The sequence below is a fragment of the Varanus komodoensis genome, unplaced genomic scaffold (genome assembly GCF_004798865.1).
Source record: "Varanus komodoensis strain SLA01 unplaced genomic scaffold, ASM479886v1 scaffold30, whole genome shotgun sequence".
In the NCBI taxonomy this organism is placed as follows: Eukaryota; Metazoa; Chordata; class Lepidosauria; order Squamata; family Varanidae; genus Varanus; species Varanus komodoensis.
The window spans coordinates 11590460-11613373 of NW_025335762.1; the positions used below are offsets into that span (position 1 = coordinate 11590460).

Consider the following 22914-nt stretch of genomic DNA (forward strand, 5'->3'; position numbering starts at 1 on the left):
TTCCCTTTCGGAGAAGCTCTCAGGAGCTGCACGGTGGTGATGGGAAGGACTGAAGGCCAAGGGGATGTTACTTAAAGCTGTCACTGCCAGTATGTACGCCTTAGGAGAGACATGTCAACCTTTTAAAATGGCGATGGAAAGAAAGCTGGGAAACCGTCAAATGACAGACTGCCAGCGACAAGGGCTCTGGTCAGGGAAAGGAAGCGTCTAAGGCATCACAGGAAGCAGGATTTGGCCCATGGGCATGAGGTTGTAATTCAGCATAGCTTCTCTTATGATTGGCTGTAAGGCGCCAGGGAGGCTGTGGAGCAGGTACCAGCATCCAGTTTTGGTGCTTTCCTTCCTGTGCCATAGGACTGCATTGAGCCATAACTCAGTGGTAGAATACCTGCTTGGCATGCAGGAGGTCCCATTCAATCTCTCTTATCTCCAGGAAGGACCAGAGAAGATCTCCATGGTCCATGGAGATGGTGCTGTGTTGGCCTGACTTGGTGTCAGGTGGTGATCGCCCTACCATTCTCAACAGTATAGCCCAGATGCTCCCACTTTCCTTGATGCCATATGGAGCATGATCTGCAGTGATTTGGTGTCTTAAAAGAAGTTGCTTCTCTTGATCAGCTCAGCACAGTGTCTGGTCCAGGCAGGGCTAGAAAAGTCCCCACCTGCAGCTTTGGAGGGCCACTGCCCTCGCATGTTTCTGAATGTGTATCAGGTAGCATCTTGGGCTATTAACTTTACAGGGACAGTGAAAGCATCCTTAAAGCATTGTAATCTTGAAAAATGACAATGAAGCAGCATACTGGCAGCTCAGGCAGAGAACAAAACCAACACAATTTTCCATCTAGCAAAACACATGCCAAGTTCTGTATCCCTTTAAGATGCCAGGAGTCCAAACCAGTGTAATGCCCAAAGCTAGGACTACAGTGGGACCTGTTCTGTCAGTGCAAGACTTTCTGCTATGTCCTGCATAGCTGACCCACAAAGGACATGTCCGTTGTATTCAACCTCCCTCTGGCTTGTTTCCTCTCTTGTCTCTGGCCGCGGCTTTAAGGGCAGCAGGAACTAGCAACTCCTACGCAGGAAACAACACCCAGCCTGACAGCTGCTCCCTCTGATATCCAGCATATGCCCTGGTAGGGCCAGCCTTGCCATACGGTCTGGAGGGAGGCACTGGGATTCCTGAGCAACACACACCTCACCCTTGCCAAGTGCAGCAACATGCCAGTTTCTTCACCAGCATCTTCTCTTTGGATCCTTCAGTTCCAAATGCACTTGGGCGGAGGCAAACCATGCAAGCCCAGTTGTAGCCTTCTCAGTGCAGAACTGGACAGTCCCCAGTGGCATTTGGGTGAGTTCTCATGCATGTGGCCACAGTAGCTGAGAGCTGACTTGCATAAAGAAGGTCCAAATCCAAGCTCGGACCTTGTCAAGAAACCCGGACAGCCACTGATAATCAGTATATACCCTTCCCCATTCCTGGAGCCCTCTAGATGTTTTGTACTTCAACCATCTTCACCCCCAGCCAGCACAACCCATGGTGGTTGTAGTCCAAATGAGGGTTGGGATGAGCCCAGTTGGAATCCATCCATCCAGCATCCACAGACTACTTATTGACCTCATAAGCAGCTGTGCACAGGGCTCAGTTCCTGGTGAGCACCCTGCAGACTCAGAGCCAGAGCTGCTGCAAAGTGGGCTGGATGATCAGGCTTGCCCTAGCCTCTCCTCCCGCTTCTTCCTCAGTCTCCCAACTGCCTCCAAGACATTTCTCAAGCACCTTTGCAGCAGGACTGAGCTTGTCTCCTTGCCGTAACCCCCTCCTTGCTCCGATCACTACCCCTTTTCATTTGCCGGCTTAAAAAAAAAGGATTGCTTCAGGCATATGCAAATATGCTCATAATTTCTTGCTGTTGCTGTTGTTATTGTGTCAGTGTCTCACAAGAGCACACTTGCCACTGTCTAATATGTGCAGTGTTTCCTGATTAATTTCCTCGCATGGTTCAGCTGTCAAAGGGAGCAGCAAGGGGAGTGGGTAAAGTACTGGGAGATCGACAAGATAGGTTGCCTGTTGGCTAACTTGAGCACCGTTGCGAAGGGCAGGGGCAGGAATCAGAGTAAGAGAGAGAGGAGAGGTGCAGTTCAGCAGCAAGGCAGATGGAGTAAGTGCACCAAAAGGCAGGGAGGCAATCTCTCCACTTTTGGCAATGCAATCCTCCCACGTTTAAATACCGAATGGATGCTTCTCAGTGTTCTCTACCTTTTCCACATTTCCCTGAGGCTAAGCTATGCTAGACAGGGGAGCTGTTATCTCCTCCCACCTTTGTTGATCCTTTTTGAGTGATGGTCCTACCAGCAGGTCATTAAGGCATCAGTGGGGGAATAGTCACTGTCAGAAACAGTGGCTGCTCTTGATTAATTTCCAGATCCATTCAAATTCATTAACTTTGAATGAAGTTAAGGGCTTGAGTCCTGAACAACCCTTTTTCCCTATATGCCCTCCAGGCCCCCTAAGATCTGCAACAGAGGCTCTGCTCCGGGAACCCTCCCTGAAGGAGGTTAGGAGAATGAACACCCAGAGGAGGGCCTTTTCTGTGGTGGCACCTCGACTGTGAAATGCGCTCCCCAGAGAGGTTCACCTGGTGCCAACGTTATATGCTTTTTGGTACCAGGTAAAAACCTTTTCTATTTGCCTAGCATTTTAAAGCTCAAATAATTTTAATCTGGCTTTATTAATATTAATATCCTCAGTCGCATTCTATCTTGTTATTGTATTCTTTGAGTGTTTGTATTTATTGTTTATTTATATTACAAACTGTCCTGAGACAATTGGATTGTTTAGGATGAGATAAAAATTTTCTAAATTAAACAAACAAACAAACAAACTTTTCTGCGGGGGGATGGCATTGCAAAGAAGATTCTGCACTGAAACACCCGGGGTGGGCAGGTGGGAAGGAATGCTGTTCAGGGCAAAAGCAAGGCTCTGGTGGAGACCTCGGGGGCTCCCCATGGGGGCTGGAGTTTTCTTCCTTCAGCAGCAGTGTTTCATTCTAGGGGTAAGCCAGAGAAGAATCTTGGGGCTTGCAAGCCTTAATTCTCCTTTGCCATGATAGTTTCCAGGCTGAGTAAACCTTGCAAGCCTTGCTACTGAAAATCTGTAATCTCAGCATCTAGTACTGAGAATTGGTCACCACTGCGAAACACGCAACAGGAAGTGGAAGGCAGGAATGGTGGGAGCTGCAGTCCAACACATCTGGAGGGTGTCGGATTGGGGTTTCCAGGTGGTTGATGTCTGCAGGTCAGGAAGTGGGACTAGCATATTCTTATGGCAACCACCACCAAATCTGTCTGAAAGACTTGCCTTCCCACTGGCAGAGCCCTTTCAACATGCCCCGCTTTGTGGCTTGCTCGCTCCCCTGCCATGGCTCCCACCGCGGAACTCCCCTGAATGATTGAGGACCCCCAGCTCACCACCTCTTGGGCTGCCTCCTGTATTTACCGCTGCACAACTAATTATCCCTCCCTCCGAGTGGCTCCCTAATCAGCCGCTCCTCGCCAAAATAATTCAGCATTTTATATCCATTACAGAGAAATGCCGCGACTTTATTGCACAACTGCCGTCAGAGGCTATTTATGGCATGACAGGAAAACTTCCCTGGCCGTAAAATGCATCGGAGAAGCAGCCGTTGCCATAAAGGCAGCCAGAGCCACTGTTCATCCCACTTGGTCTTGCCATCCTGGGAGTTAGTCTCTTGCACGCTGGACACTGAGGAGCTGTGCCATCTCGGGGAACTTGATCAAGGGACCCTTTCACAGCAATGGCAATGGAATGGACCATGCTGCTCTCAGCTTCTTATATACCAGCCTAGCTTGAGTTCGTCGAAGGCAGCTGTCCAATGAAGCCATGACAGACTGAAAAATGGGCAACACGAAGGATCTGTTAGCACAGAGTAGCCTTTTGAAAATGTCTGATAGCTGAGGGAATGGCTGAGTCCAGCATCACCCTGTTTTTGCCATCTTGTTCACACATGCAAAATGGTGTAGGGAGGTCAGGGTCCATATGAGCCTTTTTAAAGGGATCTTGCCACACTTCCCTCATGTGATTCTGGCAACAGTAATTATATTCCCCAGTGGCACTGGATGGAATTTTAATTTCAGAACGAGGGCAGAAAGCCCTTGCCCTCCACAGGCTTCATGTGATATTGTGTTGTTGTTGTTGTTAGTCGTGAAGTCGTGCCTGACCCATCAGGACCCCATGGACAACATTCCTCCAGGCTCTCCTGTCCTCCACCATCCCCTGGAGTCCACTTAAGCTCACACCAACTGCCCCAGTGACTCCATCCAGCCACCTCAACCTCTGCCATCCCCTTCTCCTTTTGCCATCAATCGTTCCTAGAATCAGGGTCTTCTCCAGTGAGCCCTTCCTTCTCATTAGCTGGCCAAAGTATTTGAGTTTCATCTTCAGACATCGTGTTACTTAGCCTCATTGGCTACACAGTTGTCATCATGACATCATCAGACTATCCTACCCTGCCCTTGCAGGGGTGACCTGTGTGTGTGGAACAAAAATTAAAAAGTAAAAGTATTTGTGGACACAGCTAAAGCAAATAAATGGTTCCTAACTACACTGAAGTGTGCAGTCACTGGCAGGAATAAGAAGAGGTGCTGCTGGAAACAGAAGCAGCAGAATTGGGAAGAGGTTTTCAATGGACCTTTTTATGCACCTCCAAGGCACTGTTCACAGCCAAAGAAAATTCAGCCAAGACTTTCTCTTCAGCACCTCCCCTTCAAATAAAGATCTCGGCAATGTTACACCCTCAAGACTAACTCTTACGCAGTGCAGGTTACACACGCATGAAGAAGCTGAACTTCTGGGTTTCCTGAAGAAGGGAGGTTCATTTGACACTGCCAGACATGAGAGAAGGTGTGTACATGTTACGGACCACAAGAGTTAGCCCCCTGGCCACCAGTGCACAACAACTCACACTTCCTCCTACATGCACATCATCTGCATGCTCAGTCAGTAAGTAAAGTCAGTGTATAACATTGTAAACTGCTCAGAGAGCTTTGGCTATGAGAACTATAGAAATGAAATAAATTACGGCTAAGAAAAATAAAAAAGCTTGAATGAACATATTGGTGTAAATAGAGCATCAAGATGATGAATACAGCAGCGCAACTAATCTGGAAAGAGTCTGGTTGGAGAAGTGAATGTGGCTCAGGCATTCAGACTCTCTTTCGGTCCAAGATTCCATTTCCAAGCAGTCCTTGGGGGTTGCATTCCAGCGGCTCCTGAGATACTGAGAAATAGCAGTTTTCTGTGAGGCAAGCAGTGGAGAAATGTCCTTGATTTCATGCCCTGCTGCTGGGCTTCATGGGAGAATTTGAATCTGTAAACCATGTGCAAACCTTGGCTGCTTGTGATATCTGAACACAGAATGATGGCTTGTCCTTTACTTGTTTGCACCACTGTCTACCTTGAAATAGAAGTGCCCAGTAAGAGCATCAGAAAGCAGGTGGGAAAACCACAGTTTGTTTGACCATCTGCAAGACAATTCATGGCGAAAGCAACAAACCGTGGTTGACACAAACCCTGATTAAGCATTATATGTGAGAATAGTGGTGGCAACAGCAGAAAGAATAACACTGCATTGTCATAGCCATGTATGCTAGTTGCATGCACAGATTTCTAAGTGCTAAACCATTTATAGCCAGAACAGCACCTTCCAGGCATGACAGAGAAGCATCAACAGGCCTAGAGGTAGCCAAGCTTTGCTGAGTGCAAACAAAATGAGTTAAGGAGCAAAACCCTAAAAGAAGGAGGTAAAAACAGCTTAGTGAGGATGGAACATATTCAGCCAGCACAGAAGGTCACTGACTCCTGGGGCTGAGGAGATCAAAAACGGGGAGGGAGGGGGAATGGACACTTTGACCTCTAGTTGCTGGTCTTACATGTCTGAGTGTGGAAAACAAACCACAGCGATCATACTAGATAGCAAATGCATGTCAAATGCATGCATTTTTTCTTTTTTAATAAATGGAAATGCAAATACCACGAAGGAGATGCAGCATGCCACCAGAGATTCCAAGGCTCAAAACTCCATCAGCATCAAGGAGATATTTCTTAATATTCTAAATAAATGCACAATTTAGATTTCTGCTTGCATTGCTATTATGATCAGGTCTGCTCTGGATGGATGGACTTGCAAGCTAATTTACACCCATGTGGACTGTAGACAGATAGCTGGCTATGTGCTGCATATATCGGGAAAGTATTTGTATTTCCTAATTGTATATTCTTTCCATCCTGCTTTGCTTTTCTAATGATAGTTTGATCATTTATTTATTACAGTTTTTCCTGCCCTTCCTCCAAGGAACTCAAGGTTTCTCTGCATGTCCCTTCAAACAGTACTGGGTGATAGGCTAGCCTGCAAGGTAAAGACTGGCCCAGGACGATCCAGTAAGCAAGGATTTCAGCCTGGGTTTCTCTGATCTGAGTTTTAAATGGCTGCACTGCACCAACTTACAACTGAACATGGTTTGGCAGCTTGGAATTTCCACTTAACCTACATGTGAATGTTGCAACTACTCTAAAAGACAGCCAAGTGTAAGGTATTTGGAAAGTTTTGTGCCCTTTTTTCTTTTAAATCTACTTTGTCTGATTTCTCACTTTTTTCATACATTTTAGCTCCACCATAGCTTTTAAATGGAAACCAAGGACTGCTTGTGAACTCTGGCAAAGCTCCAGTGTCAGCAGGTGTAGAGGGCCACATGGAGCTTTGGCCCAAACTTTTAAGGAACTACCCATGGCCCCAAACCCCACTGCAAAGTTGGTTTCAGAACCATGGACAGTTCTTTTAAAGTTCCACTGGCTGCCCAGGGTGGATACACTGCCCTGCTGACATGGAAGCCATGCTCCAAGCTTGGGACCACTTCAGAACAGCTCCAAGCTTCTCCCCTTGCACAGAGAAGCTTGAAATCAAGAGTACAGAACTTTATGCCTGGAGCAAGATCCGGTCCCCTTGGGGTCTCAAGCTCCTTCTCCCTGATTACCAAACACTGGCTGGTTTCCTGACCTTTCTGTGCCCGCCCTCCTTTTCTAAAAGGTGGAAAGGTTTCTACTTGAAGGTTTAATGATTGTCAGTACTGCCTTTGCTATCATCTTGCCATTCCTTGCTATTTTTTCATCCAGAGAAGCCTCTGTGTAACTTACTCCTATGGGTTTAGGGGCAGGCTGCTTCCTTGGCCTGACTTTTTCTTCATCTCATTTTTGCCTTCAAGATAAGGAAACATGCACACCAGGATGTCAACAGCTTTCTGAGCCTGCCCCTACCATCAGCACTTTAGCTACTGCTTACCAGGCATTAATGGAGTGTCAATAAGCCATTTAACTTCAACCCGAGTAATACACCATAAATATTCATACCTAAGAGTAATATACTGAAATAATCTTGCTGGTAATGAGCAATAAAATACAGATATATTGCTTATTAAATATTTACATCTGCCACTGAAGAGAGCTACTGAGATGGCTGCCTTTGGAAAGAACCAAGCACAGCAATGCAGTAAAACAGGAAGGAGAACTCTTGTTATATTAGATAACTGAGATGGTTCTTGTTACTCTATTTTACCCAGATCCTGAACAGCAACTACAGATGCTCTGGTGCCATGCACTAGTGAAGGCTGAGACAGCCGTAAACATCTTTCTGAGTCCAAGAAAAAGAAGCTCTTGTGGTCAAGAACCCACAAGATGTTTTGATTGAGTTGGGACTGTACTGAGGGGGCCTGACAAATGGTCTCCCAACCCCATTTCCACCAGCATTTCTATACCCACCAAGGCAGGGCACTATCAAGTTGGCCCACATGGGGAAAATAGTGAGATTCCAACCTGTGGTCTGGCTTCTTGAGATACCCCAAAGCCAGTGCTCCCAGTAGGAGCTACAGCTTAGGGACAGATGCCAGAGAGCTCCTCAAATGAGTTTGAACTTCTAAGAATCAGAAGCAAAGATGGCTGACTTCTCCTAAGTCAGATAGATTTCACAGACCTAGGGACCATTTTTAAAGCAAATGTTATATTATGCAAATCTAGTTGTAGGAAAATATGTAAAATAAAAAATGACCAAAATGTACATTTTCCCAAAGGCAAATACATGAAAATACATATTTTTCAGACATCTGTGAATTTGGTGTGTGGGGGAGGCCTTTGCACTTTAGGAAGTATAAACTTAGAATCCTAGAATCATACGAAAGTAGAGTTGGCAGGGGGTAGAAGGCCATCAGTTCCAAGCCCCTGCTACTGCAGGACACTAAGTTACAGCATCCCATTCAGGAGACTGTCCAAGTGCTTTTTGAATGTCTCCAGCGAGGGAGAGCCCACAACTTCCCCAGGTAACAGATTCCATTGTCGTACTGCTCTGACAGTCAGGCAATTCTTCCTGATATCTAGTCTAAATCTGGTTTTTTTCAACTTAAGTCCATTATTCCACCTCCTGCACTCTGGAATGAATGAAAAGGGATCTCGTCCTTCCTCTTTGTGACAGCCTTTCAGGTACTTGTAGAGGGCTATCATATCTCCCCTCAGTCTTCTCTTCCTGAGACGGAAGATGCTCATCTTTCCTCACAGGGCCTTGCCTCCAGTCCCCAAATCATCCTTGTTGCCCTCCTCTGTACCCTTTCTAGCTTTCCTGCATCTTTTAAAAACTTGTGCTACCCTGAATTTGCACAAACTCTGATTCTTTCAATGAGCCAACGAGAGAACAAAAAGTGTCCAACCATCCACAAAATGGAATGGATTCTAGACAACACATACATCCCCACTTGGTTGAAGAGCTCTGTCTAAATCTGGCAATTGAACCTATAAAGCTTCAGTTGGGTTTCATCTCCAAACTGTGGTTCCCTCCACCCACGAAAGGAAAGCGACTGCATTTAAAATGTTGATGAGAGACAGAGGAAGCCTACTGCCTCCTCCGTGTGCATTAAAAAAGGAGAATGCACTAATGCAAACAGGAATGCGAGGGTCTCTCCAACCAGAGAAACCACATGTCCCTTAATTAAAAAGGCAACTGCCGCTGATCACCTCAGAGTATGAAATGGGACCCCCACACAGACAGTTTCTTCCAGTCAAGGGGCTAAACAGAGCAATGACACCTTGCTTTGCAACCTTATTCAGGACTAGAAACTCCCATTAAAAAGTGAGACTCTCATACTACTGAAATCTGGACCCTGTATGAATTCCTCCACATTGGTGGGCAGTACACCTCCATGAGAAGGGTATATCAGTTTGTGCTGTCAAAATCTAAAATACCCCAACACTTCCCTGGTTAGCTTTTGCACTGCTCTTATCCCAGAAATTCACTTCACCACGGCTTAGCTCACTTGTTTCTAGCCATCCCCTCTCATTGACTTCTCTCAAAACCACATTCCACTTTGGGTTTCAGTCAGCCCAAAACCTGTGTTCTTGCAGCAGAGTTCTGATTTTAAGCATAGATTATCTCGAACTTCCTTGGCTTTCAGATGACCATCTCTGGCCTTACAATCCTATCATCCATTCTTCTTCTGCACCCTTGTATGCTAAAAAAGGACACCTTCATTGGAACAGTTATATTTTTCCTGTGATCACTCTGCCAGAGCAAACTGAGCTAGTCAAGGCTGCATGGAAGTTCCATTAACTCACAGATGGGCCAAGTAAATGGCCCTGATCTCTCTGTGCAGAATCCTTCCCAGTCCCAATTTGCACTCTGTCTGCATCTTCTTTATGCTGCATGCAAACTCTCTAGCTTGGAACTGTGCCTCTTCCATGCTCCCAGGCTCCTTCCTTTAAAGGATAAAGTAAGAGAGCTTTTAGGAATGGGCGCCCCCACTTGCAAATGGAAGAGGCGCATGACCCATCTCATTCTGTCTTATGTATGGCGCATACATGTGTCCCCTAATTAAAGGGGAGGCTCTTGCTGCCAGGAATTGTCTCTTCTCATAGCAGGTGTGGTAGCAGGGTCACCTCCATCGTGCCATTTTCAAACCTGTGGCCTGCTTAGTTGCCTGGAATGGAGAGTAATCCAGAATATTATGTTTATGAATAACAGAGGAGCTTTCCGAACACCTCATCCTTGTTAAAAAGAAAGGGTTGGTAGTTTGCTCAGTGCCAGTGAGTGATCTGTTCCATAACTGGATCTCTGCTGGAGATTTTTCTAACTATAGCAGGCAGGCAGGCACTAAGCACCCCTTTCTTCCTCTCCAAATATAATGAATAAGTATAGGAAGATGCAATTAGCTGGCAGTAACCCTGATAATCTAGATCAATGGCTGGCGAATCCTTAATGAAGTGTTAAATTGGGTCTGTCTCCCTACAATGCAAGTCCCCCAAAGGCTCTTTCGGTGATGGATTTTGTGCCTCTCCTGCCCCAGACTAGGATAAGATTATTCACAGAGACTGATGAGGCTGGAAAAGAGGAAGACACCTGAATGGCCCACCTGGGCCAGTGGGGGATTCTTGTTCACAACAGTGGCCTTGTATGCACCAGTCAACCAAGGGGAAAGCAAAATCGTCTTGGGTTTACTGCTGTCAGATATTCCCATTACTCAGAAACATCCAGTTCCAAGCTTCCTCCGAAAATACCTTCACCCCAACTGGATGGTTCCGGTTGCAAAGAGCCCCCTCCCCTGCTCGCCATTTAATTGAATGCTCTTTTATTTTTACTGCAAAAGAAATGAGTTCAAACACATCAGAGAAGCTCAAAAGCAAGCAAAGAAACTGCCAGATTAACCTATGAGCCTGAAAGCCAACCTTGGCATAAAATGGCTGCTCCTGGCTTTGGAAAGCTGCTCCAGCCTTGGCACCTTTCCAGGCATTCATAGCTGCGAGGCACCCATCCAGAACCCTCCCTCTGCTGCTCTTGCTGCTGCCTAGGCTTGGCATGGAGTGGGCACTAAGAACATGCTCTCAGACTGTCCTACAGACTGCAAAAGGTGAGACGAGGAGGAGGTCTTCTGTCATACAAGCAGGGATTTCACCTGCAATGCACTATGTTACGCAGACAGTTCAGCTGAATCCAGACTTTACCGCACAAGATACAAGCCATCCTTTGCAGCTTATTCAGAAAAAATGAAACAAAAGCTTCTGGATATGATAATTGCTGCCGTTCATTTCATTATCCCAACTTTCTCTTTTTCTAAATATACCTCAACCATTTCATCACAGATGCTACGATTTCACTTATTATAAACGATGTTAACATTCAAAATATCCCTTCTCTTTTTGCAGGGTTCCTTCTTTATTTTTGGGTGGGCTTCTTCAGGTTACCCGCTAATTAGGATCCATATATATTCAAAATTGCAGATTGGGCTGTTGTAGGCCACCCTTTGGCACAGCCAAAGTCCAGCCGAAAGCATGCCTACTAGGGTGTAACCCCTCAGTGAAATACCCAGGAGTCCACTGCTAATGTATTATGTGCAGCCAGTTCCCATGTATCTCAGACATGGACAGAACCGCAGTGCAGATCTTATTGCAAACTCCATTTTTCTTTTAAAACACCTAGTTGCTGTAGGCACTGGATAGGAATTAGGTATCACTCTACCTGCATATGTGCAAGGTAACCTAAGGGATGTGGCAGCCAGAACTGGTCTAGCAGAAATCTTCACAAGTATCTGGGGCATGTCATCCCCAGAAGAGCCGGTCAGAAGGCAATCTGGCCTATTAAATAATAAAATTATAGAGACGGAAGGTGTCTCAGGCGTCATCCAGGCCAGCCCTTTGCTCAGCACAGGATCTAAAAGACAGGATGCCACTACGTCAGGAGTGCAGGAGTTCAGGCCACACACCTAATCTGGCCTGCAGCAAAACCCAGTCTTGCCCATGGAGTTCCTCCAAGGGAAAGTGCAAGATGGACATGAGCTTCTTTGAAGACTCAGGTTTTACAATGATTCAGAAGCTGCCAGGGTGATGGGTATGAAGGAAAAAGTTCTTTCAACAGTAGTTTCACACTTACAGAACTTGTGCTGAAGAAATATAAATTGCTCCATCTTTTAAGAAACTTTTAAGAAATGACTAAAGCTTGTTTACTTCAGTCTGCTTTTTTGTTGATTGCTGATGCTTTTTTTCATTGCTGTTGCTGTGGTAACTGTTGGTGTGGTAAGGAGGTGTAATGTCATTTTAATTGGACCATGACAACCACCTTAAGTGCAGCTTTATTGCTTGACCTTGTTAAATATTGTATTTTATGAAACCCTGTACATCATCTTGGATAGACAATTGTATGTGAAGAGGAAATATAAAAATCAGGTCACTGAATGAATGAATGAATGAATGAATGAATGACTGACTGACTGACTGACTGACTGAATGAATGAATGAATGAATTGTGTGTGAATAAGCATCCAAAATCTGCATGGGCAAAATTGGTCAATTTGCACAAGATGTGATTTGCACAAAATTGCAATTTGCACAAGTTGGCCAATTCTGCACAAATTGTGCTAGAATGACATAGGTTTAGGGTGCTCATTTGTACAAATATGGTTGGCAGTTTAAAAGAAAATGCAAATATGCTCCATCTCGACAGGTGAAATTCTACATTTCGGTTCAACTTGCACCCCAGATCTAACAAATAAAGCAGTGGTGATTTTTCATCTCCAGTCAGATTCCTCATACAACCCTAAGCACAGTGAGTGAAAGATCCTGCCACATAGTTATGCTGTATTTTATTATTGTATCAGGTCTTTTGTGCTTTGTGAATTGCTGTGAGCTGCCCAGAGTTTTTTAGTTATTGAGCAGGACAGAAATGAAATACATCATCATCATCATCATGGTTTGACTCTCCAAACAATGGATTTGAATGTTAGCATTCACTTTCTTAAGCACCAAAGCTTTCAGAATTGCTGCTGGCACAAAAGCTTTTGCCTTAATTGCTACCTCTAGATTCAGCTTTTTGCCTTAATGTGTAATCAGATGTGTTTAAGGTAATTTTATTTCACTAATATTAAAACAATTTTCAAACACCGCTTTTGTGCATGCTAATGCACAACTTCCATTTGCATTTAACCCAGCCAGAAAACATGGTTTCAAAGTGTTAATGATCCTAGTGCACAAAATGCATTTCAACCCAAAGAAACAAAACAGAAAGGAAAAAGCAAACAAATATATGATTCCAGTGCGTCCATTCATGGGGGGGGGGTGTTACTATTATGTTCTCATCGTAAGTGACAAGAAGCAGCAAGTTATATAACATGATGAGTCCATTAAGTTTTCTACTAGCCAAATGGCACTATTTTAAAGGTTATGACTCTCCCATGAGAGAATATCTTGCTTTTGAAAATGTATCCTTATGCATGTGGGGGGGGTGTAGGAGAAGAAAGAAAGAGTAGTATTTCAGAACATGGGCTCTATAAATGTTTTGCACCATTACCTGGCTTGCAGGCTTCTCCCATGGGCTCAGTCTTTAGCAGGAGCAGAATGGCATCAGGTTTCACAGGGAAGCAAGATGCATAGAATCAGTACCATGAAAAGCTCCAAGCAGAGCTGGGAGCCAAAAATGGGTATCTCCCCCTGGTCCAGCAAGGAGCAGAGCAAGACTGAGCCTTAAGAAGCAGTTAGGCTGCTCTAGGGGGGCCAGCTGCACCTCTACACTAACTGAAGGGGCCTGCCCTACATCAGAAGCTTCAGTCTGTGGCAACACTGGAGTGGCTGCAGCATACAGAAGTTCTCATGGCTGAAGCCCTTGGAGTCTGAAGATGCAAGCAACTTCCTCCAGACACAGGAGAACTGGCCCTGAAGATCTTTGTCGCGAACCGAGTCAACCATGTGACTCTAGCAGGGGTGCATGTGGCAGAGAAGCGGGGAAAAGGCTGAGATTTTCAGCAGGGGGCAGTAAGCCAGAAAGAGTCAGTGAGCAGAGGAGATAGGGTGGAGATAGGGTAAGATTTTTTATGTTATTTTTTTAGAGAGAGAGCAAGGAGAGAAAGAGTGAAAAAAGATGGCGAATCAGGTAAGTGGCAAGCAGAAGGTCCGACCCGAAGCAACTTGAAGTGCGGTCGACAAGGAACTGAGGGACTGGGTTTGAGCCCCGCTACTTTATGCTACCTGCACAGGGGGTGAGCCAGGCTCCCACCCACTCCATGGCACTGAGCTTTGGAAGTTTTCTCCGATTGAGGCCTTGCACTCCACGGCAAAGCCCATATGCGTGATTGCACAGAGACCACAAAGAAGAACCAGAAGCTAGGGGAGAGAAGCCTTGAGATACCTCTCCATGGCCAAATCCTTTTTCTAAACTGCTAACTCTGGAGCCTCCTCTGAGGACATGGAGCTGGGCTTCTCTAAGATCGAGGGCTCAGGGTCATGGTCCATGACAGGGAGACTGTGCCCACCATCCACATGGGGAGAAGACCTTCAGAAACAAGAATGTGTGCACACACCGTGAGCACGGTCATGGGAGCTGCAGCCCAGTGACAACTCAAGGCTTTGGAAGGGCGGCGGCTTAGCAAAGGGCCCCAGAGCGAGCCCTTCCATCTGCCTCTTCGTCTGCTGTGTCTCCACCATCCACTTTCCTTCCCCTTTTCCTCTAGGCCCAGCCTACACCGCTACCCAGATTCAAGCAAGAAGGCAACACAAGCGGAGGGTGCTGCTCCTTGTCAACATTCATGCCATGTGAGGGAGCAAATAAACAGGGAGGGAGGGAGGTTGGTTGGTTCCTGGTTCAGGGTCAGGGACTCAGGGAGGAGGTCCGAGCAATGGTCTCTCTGCTGGGAGGTGGGACTTGGCAGGTGCCAGACCATGCTGATCCCTGGCAAGGCCAGCCTTGCTGCACCTGATACACTATGCCAAATGTGGGGTCCCTAATAGCAGCAGACTACTACCCGAGGCACAATCCCAGAGAAGGATGCACTGCCCCTCAGGGATGTGGGAAGAGGTCCGTGTCCCTCCCCACTGCAGCCTCTGCAAGGGTAAACAGAGCCCCCGCCCCAAAGGACATGCCACTGGTTGCCTCAGCGTGTTGACATGCACTGCCCTCCTGCTGATACAGGTTGCTAGATCAAATCCTTGCCTCTGACCCATCCCAGCCCTTCTCCTGCCTCCCAGGTCTTCTGCAGCCCATGCCCAAACGTAGCAGGCCGCATTTAATTTGTTTGATCCCATTTGCCGCGCATCACCCAAATCCCATTCCTATCCCCAACTCTGGTCTGCCTGTCAGCCTCTCAAACTGATTACTGGTGTTCAGACTGCAAACCCCTTTAGGGCGAACTTGTGATTATATGTAGTCAGCAAAGCAAAGCAATATAAATACCAGTATTTCACCCATTATTTAGGCAGACTGCACTTATGAAGAAAGCACAAGAGGACAACAAGGCTATTTATTCAGAACAGCCACTGCACTTCCAATGTCATCAGTGCAAGCGTCTGTCGGAGGCTCCCTTGCTCCTGCTTAAGCTGAGGAGGGAGCGCATGTCCCACTGCCCACCCAACGAGGGCTTAGCCTTCCAAAAGTTCCCACAAGACTTCATGCAGGCATGCAAAGCAGGCTGTCAATCCAGCCTGGCCAGAAGTGGATGCTTCGGCTACAACAGGCAAGAGTTAAGTTCCAAGGCAGCAACAGAGGACAAGATCAAGAAACACACCCATCAAAATGAAACAAGAACTCAGGCAGTGCCCTTATGCCAGCCAGAAACTGCTATTACGATGGAGCAGGTTTTCAGCTTTACAGCACCTGCTGGGCAGGGAGCAGCATGTGAGGTCAGCTCACTGAAGGCCTGCAGGTGGTGCCCTTGAAGTAGAGAGAAGCATCTGCTGGGCAGGCAGGGGAAAAACGGTGGTGCAAGCAATGGAGCTTCACCCCACCGGGTTGAAAGCCTGACTGCCATGGGCCAAGTTGGAGATGCCTCCCAAAACACAGAAGCTGACATTTTCCCTGAAAGACCTGGCCTGTTTTGCTCCTGTTCACTCTCCATCTTGATAACTAATTTGGTGAAATGTATTGCTGTTAAGATGAAGAAGATTCCCCCTTCTTACTGGCTGCATGACACAGCCAGTGAGGGATCACATAGTTCTCCTTCCTCAGTCTAGTCCTCTTCAGATACTTTGGACCTCAGGTCCCAACATCCTCAGCCAGCATGGATTATGGCCAGGAAGCCTGGAAGTGGTCATCCAAAAGGTCTGGAGGGCACCACGTTTGTCCTCTTTTTGGCATCAGGTTAAGAGGGCCCCCTTTGTGGAGGTCTTTCAAGATCTTCATGGTCATTCAAGAGTCTGATGGGTTTATCCTGGTGCCCATTTTCTTTCTTCTTGGTCAGGTCTTTTAATTGCATTTTAATGCCATTTTAATTAGAAACAAAAAACAAATCCCCCAAGAATGGTTGGCCATTCGTGGAGGATGTTCCAGCAGAATCCATCTCCATTTTTCTGCGTTGAATACAATTGGCAAATTCTGATTACAAACTGATGGATTAGCAGTTTAGAAAGAGGATTTGTATCTCTCAGACTTTTGAAAGCAAAGCACCACCCATTCATGCACCCATCCATCCAAGAAGTGGGGAAGTCATCCAGGAATCCTGCATCTTTCAGGACATCAGCTCATTAGGGAACAATCTGATACATGTTTAGGCAGAAGAAAGAAGTCCTACAACTCCCAGCATTCCTCAACCACACCTTTTCAGTTTAAGCATGCATAGGATCTTGCCTTTAAGTATTAAGATGTAAATCTTCATAGCCCCCTGCAGGCTTACCTGAACTATTGGGTTGCCAATGTGGGAAACAGGATGTTAAACTTCAGGGTCCTTTGATCTAATCCTTCTGATATTATGATATATGAAACTGAGCAGGTTTTTTGCCCCTTGGGGCCATTGCGATATCTTGATCAAGCATTAGTCAAACTTCCTTGTTCCTGACTTTCATTCACAAATGGCAAGCGTCACAATGTCCTCACTACTTAGCCTCTGATTGAGAGCTGATAGACACAAAAAACAGGCCAGGTAATAAAGGTGTTCCTGGACTGCATCAAGTTAGACTGCAGTCAGTATGAGCTGGAATCGCCCTTCTGGTTTCCAGGGATATAAAATGCAGTGGGGTTTTTTGTGGAGGCAACTACTCCAAATGCGTGCGCTCGCTCGCTCTCTCTCTCTCTCTCTCTCTCTCTCTCTCTCTGTGTGTGTGTGTGTGTGTGTGTGTGTTGCTAGTAGCAGTAGCACTTAGCAGTAGTTGTAGTAGTAAAACTAGAAGTTAATGGTGGTGGGGGGGGGATTCTTCCTCTTCAACATAGTTGAAAAGTTCCCACATCCAAAGCCTGTCTACTTCAGCATTCTATTTATACAACATTCAAGCTGACGCCTCAATGGACAGCCCACCATCCACGGAGGGTCCTAGCACCCTCCTACCCATGTTTCCCAGCAACATGCTGCTACTGATACTTGGGATCAGTACTTGGGGTAATATATAGCCATCATGACTAGTAGCCTTGGATAGCCTCTTCCTCCTCCATGAATTTGTCTAATCCAGTTTTCCAAGTTCATGGTCATGGCTACATCTTGAAATATGTCATTTGCTATCTGTGTGGAAGCACCTGCTTTGGTTTGTCCCAACTCACTCACCGTTCAGCTTCACTGGATGAGTTCACCTTGGAGACAGAAAGAGGGCAAAGGAGGAAGTGCTGCACAGGTGCTGGGAAGGCCCTACATCAGGGTGGGGAGCTGCGGGTCCTCCAGGTATTTTTGCCTGCAGCTTTCATCACCCCTCAGTCCTGAGGCTGAGAGCTGTGGGCGAGAACATCAGGACGACCACAGGTGCCAAAACTGCAGATAAGGGTTTGCATGTTAGAAGCTTGCATGCAAGGGTTTCAGTCTAAGCACGTTGAGACCATCTTCAGAAAGACGGTGTGTGTGTGGGAGGGGGGAGTTCTCAAATGTGCCCCCACCTCTGGGCTTGAGTCTTTATGCTCAGCATACTTTTCAACTCATCTGCTGTTTGCATCGCGCACATTCCAAGAGTGGCTTCTGCTTGCTTCCCACCACCCGGCATCTAGGGAGTTTCAATAAAAGCAAATGACCGCCGTTACCCCTTAACCCAGGAACCCTCCCTGGGTGGCTTGTGGCTGCCATTATGTTCGGAGGCACGATGCTTGTCTGGGAGGGTGCAGTGGCGCTTGTTTGCTACGATCTGATCATAGTGGCAAACAAAGCACCGGCCCCACACGACCTGTGACAGATGTCTCCTGGACCGTGCAAAGCCAGATGAGTCACCTGACCTCTGCCCAGGCCACGAGGTGAGGCAGTAAACTAGCTGGAGGTGGAGCTGCAGGGGGAGGGGGACCAGCCGCACAGCCTGCGCCCAGTCAAAGGAACCCACTCTGAATGTGAAAGCATGCAGTCAAAATACCAGTTGAAACACAGGCAATTAAACCCTTCAAGCTTCACCCACACGTTCCCACTGCAGCACTTCAGGCCCTGCATCTCATCATTAACTTGTCAGCACCTCCAAACTGCAAATTTTCCATGTGCGACAGGATAAAATGACAGTTCCCACATTTGCCTTAAACACAAGCCCAGTTTCTTCCAAATGCACAATGAAGGGGAAGCATCAGAGAGGCTGAGGAAAGGGTGAGAACAGGGCAGAGGAAGAAACATGCAGGGCAGACATGTAATGAAGGAAACGTTGAAAGAACTCAATCACTGCTTTCAATGGAAATTCTTGCAGTCAAACACTTCCTCCAATGAGAAAAGTCTGCAGGAATGAAAGGTGATACTGAAGTGGTTGGCATTCCAGTGCCTTAGGAAAGGTGACGCCTGTGTGTGCTGAACTCCCAGTCCTGCTGAAGCTTTAACTGATTAATCTCCCAATTAAACTGATAAATGCTTGAGGGTAGCCCAGTGTTTGCTTTGTAGGAGCAAGTGGAGTGGGGGGGGGATAATGGTTTTGCAAGAGCATCTTTAATCAGGAAATGATCGTTCACTAGAGAGGGGTGGATGGGTGAGGTTAAAATTTGCTGGGATTCTGCAAGAGCTCATGCCTCTTCACTCTCGCTCATCTCATGCCTGAGTCCAGTTCAGGGTGTGGGCATTGCTCAACTCTGCATGAATAACAAAACTGCACTAATCGAGTGCCAATCAAATGAGAAATTTGTGCATTTTTTTCCAAATTTACACCAATGTCTAGATTTGCACAAAATCTAGGCCACAGTAGGGCTTTCAGTCTGTTGAAAGAAACATGCCCATATTGGGGTAAATCTGTGCAAACCTGAACTGGGAAGCTACACAAATCAAACAAAAGCTCAAGTCTGACACTTTGTGGATATTTTTTGGAGGACTTGTGCTTATGATCATGCTCAGGACTTCAGAACAGCTTGTATGGGTTTTGGACAAAACCAGTTTGCTCACGCATCCTACTATTCCCTTTTGAGAGGCAAGTGTCGAGCCGAAACGAGAGTCATGGCAGTTCCAGCAAGTTCCAGGAAACACCCCCCCCCCACACCCCAACCCTCACCCCTTTTTAAGTTACAGTTCGGGTCCAGATCCAGCCATCCTCAGTTGTGCATACAGTGCCTTCCCTCCTCCTGGCTCTACTCTTTCCCCTGCAAACCCAGCCATGCGGCTTCGCACACTCTCCCCCCACCCCCGTTCTAAAACCTTGAAATGACTCTCCTAAGGCTTATTGACTGGAAGGATGAGCTTGAAACCCAAATGGCCTGGCATTTGGAGGATTGTTGCTCCACACCTTTTGTCTTCAGCTTGCCCACGACTGAACCTCAGTCCCTGAAAGCTTATTTGAAATGGAATAAGTTTTCCATTTCAAATAAATAAATTGGCCTAGCAATATGCACATTTCAGACATATCGATGCTATGGGGAATAAAAGAAGTGTTCCACACTTTTCTAGAGGGTAAAGGAAACATGGGGAAAATGGAAAAAATATTTTCAAAGCACTCTGTTTGGATCTAGAGTCGCTTTTTACTTTGGGACAGTCTTTCATAACCTGGTGCCTCCCATGATATTTTGGGGAACTCATATTAACCTCAGGCAGCATTACTAATAGTCAGGGATGCTGGGCTTTGTGCTCCACAGCATCTGGAGAAGACCAGGCGAGGGAAGGCTGCTTCAGGAGCCTTTATGTTCCTTAAGTTATATTATGTATAATTTCATTTGCTCATATTATCAGTATATTTAAACATTTACAAAGGAAATTCAGTTAGTGGATGTGTGATTATTGCCTGAATATAATAGGCTTAAGGTAGAGAGGGACTAGTGTGGAGCATTCACTCCTATTTGTAAGAAGTTTAAAGAAAATCCTAAACTTGTCCCTGGGGTGGAATGAAGCTTAGCAAAATCTGATCTAAAGGAAAAGTGATTGCAATTTTATTTAGCTGGGAAAGACTCCAATTAAGAATGGTCAGCCAACATATTTAATTTAAGAACCTTTAAGCATTCTCAACCTGTAATTTGAAGAGTGAGATTTTATTCATTGGAAATTATTTCTGTTAATGAACACCTTATATTTTGCTCATTTTGAAAGACTGTCTCTGTGGTAATATCAGTCTCTTGCCTATGTCCTAGGAAGCAGGGGACTTGGTATCTTTTAGGTAGAAAGGTTTTATTCTATAAGCAGCAGTTAAGGTTTTTATAGCTGTGGCAGCATTCCCTATTTGGCAAGGTCTAGTTGAGAACGTTATTAAGAACTGGGGCAGAGCTCTCTATACTTAAGACTCAAAGTTATTTTTTAAAAATGAGATGTATGTGGGATGACTCACATGCTGTTCCATCCGAATGGAGGGATAAGCTGTACCGGTTCTTTTACAACTGGGTTTTCAATTAGAACTACATCAATTTAATGGGGTTACAAGATTTAACTAGAACAAGCCCAAAACAGAATGCTATGTAGAACAAAGCTCAGACTATCAAGAATGCACAGTTTTCCCATACTGTGGTATTTTGAATCTACTCCCATGTTGGAAAATTAAGTCTGCGGCACCTCTAAATGTCTATCAGTGAAAGATAGATTAGGTCAACCATTTTACCAAAGCATGGATGAAATAATTATGGTGGGAATTTTACCAAGAGGATAAAATATAAAATCCATTTCCCCCATAGTTTCATTATTTCCAGACATTGTATGTCTCTAGTCATTCTGTAGAAGCTGCCTTACTGTTTTCAGAAATTATTTGTGGGGAGTAAGGCCAGAAATCAGTATATAAACATCTTGTCTTAAATGCCAAAGTACACTATTTCACAAACCAAAGCTATCTGAGTTTTCAATTTTGGGCGGGGACAGAAGTAGTCCTTGTGCTTGTTCCCCACTGGGTGTTTTCTGCACATCACCCCCAGCCCTGCCGCAGGCCTTCACTTCTCTGTTTTGGGCTTAATGAGCTGCTGCAGCACCGGCCTGGGAAGATGCATGAGATGATCTGAAAGCAGCTCCCTGTTCTGGGCAGTCTGGGCATAGGTAGCAGCATCCTTGCTCACCCAGGGCCTTTGGCTGTGCAGGAGCAACCAAATACTTAATTCAGAAAAGGATCTAAGCCAAAAGCCAGCTGTACTTCGTACTGAAATGGCTATTGTTTGCCTCCTTGTGATTTTATGGACGGAGTTAACATTTTATTTGCAAACTACATTGGGCAACACTGAGAGAAAAGCAGTCTGGACATTTTGTATCCATCGGTCCACAGATGATCGCAGCACTTGGCAGAGGTGAGCCATCTTTTACTCAGCCCGTTTAAAGAGCAAGGCTATTCGTGTCTATGCAGAAGTGAGCCCTATTAAATTTAATAGCAAAGTGTGATAGGAATTTAGCTTTAAACTATTTTCTTTGTGAACAGCAATGTACACAGTCCTTCTCCATGTTATGGATTTACACCCAGCTGTGCTGAAGCATTCTAGTGACCTCAAATGCAATCCCTGACATCAAAAATTACAACAGCGTCCTGGAATATATGCAAGGGAATGTAGCTTGTTCTTATTCCCAGCAAGAATCATGGATTACAAAAAGAACCATCTCAGATCTGTACACTTTATATAATGTTGAAGGTCAAGGAAGTTGCACAAGATGACAGTTCTGCCCCATTAAGAATTAATTCCCAGGCTTCTTCTGAAATTAAAAAAGAAGAGGAGTCATCTGCGGATGACCTTCTGTAGACGAACTCACTCCAGATCCTAGCTAATTAGCCAACTTTTGCTGCAAGATCCTTGAACTGCAGGAGAACCAATTCTCTCCTATATTTGCAACTAGACACACAGTGCCAGAAGATTCATGGCCCTCTGTCCTCCTTCCATGTTTACACGCTTCTCCGCACTGCTACTAATGAGCAGGCAAATAGCACCAGCCAGGTATCCCCCGTAGCTTCTGCACACCCACATCACAGAGGAAGAATCTCTGAGACAAAGCATCCAATAATATGCTGCCTGGTTTCTTCCTTGTTGCGTTATACCACATCCCAGCAAGTCACCCTGCCTTATTTAGGTGCCAAACCAAGACTGGCTCTGGAATTATTCAAAGTGCGAACAATCTACGCAGCTGCCCTATGACACTTAAATCTTCCTCGTCAGGTTATAATTGTTCATTATCCCGAATTACAGACAATCTCAGAGGGTCGTGTCACCTTGCTGTCACAGCAAGAGGAAAGACCCTTTCTGACATGATTAATGCCAGCATGCCCTCCGCTGAATGAATCAAAAGGCTGCCAAAAACCTTGCAGAATATGACAGGGACGGGAGGGGAGTGTATTCGTTCCTTTCCCAGCCACATGGTCTGCATAGATTTCTGATTAAGTTCCTCAATGGAAGGCAATGAGCACAGAAAAAGCCAAAGGTCAGGATTTGCTGAATAAGGATGTAAAGGAAGACCAGCAACCCCAGCTGCAGCTGGCCAGCACAACAAAACCTAAGAACCTGCCTGGATCAGACCCAAAGTCTGCATATTCCAGCTAAGGATGCCTGTGATATTTGAACTTTGCACATTCGG

General features: G+C 45.8%; 1 protein-coding gene across 2 annotated transcripts in view; it reads right to left on the minus strand.

Moving 5' to 3' along the window:
* ROBO3 (roundabout guidance receptor 3) overlaps positions 1–22914 on the minus strand; it is a 167914-nt gene that overhangs the window by 62746 nt on the left and 82254 nt on the right. The gene's annotated exons all lie outside the window — the stretch shown is intronic.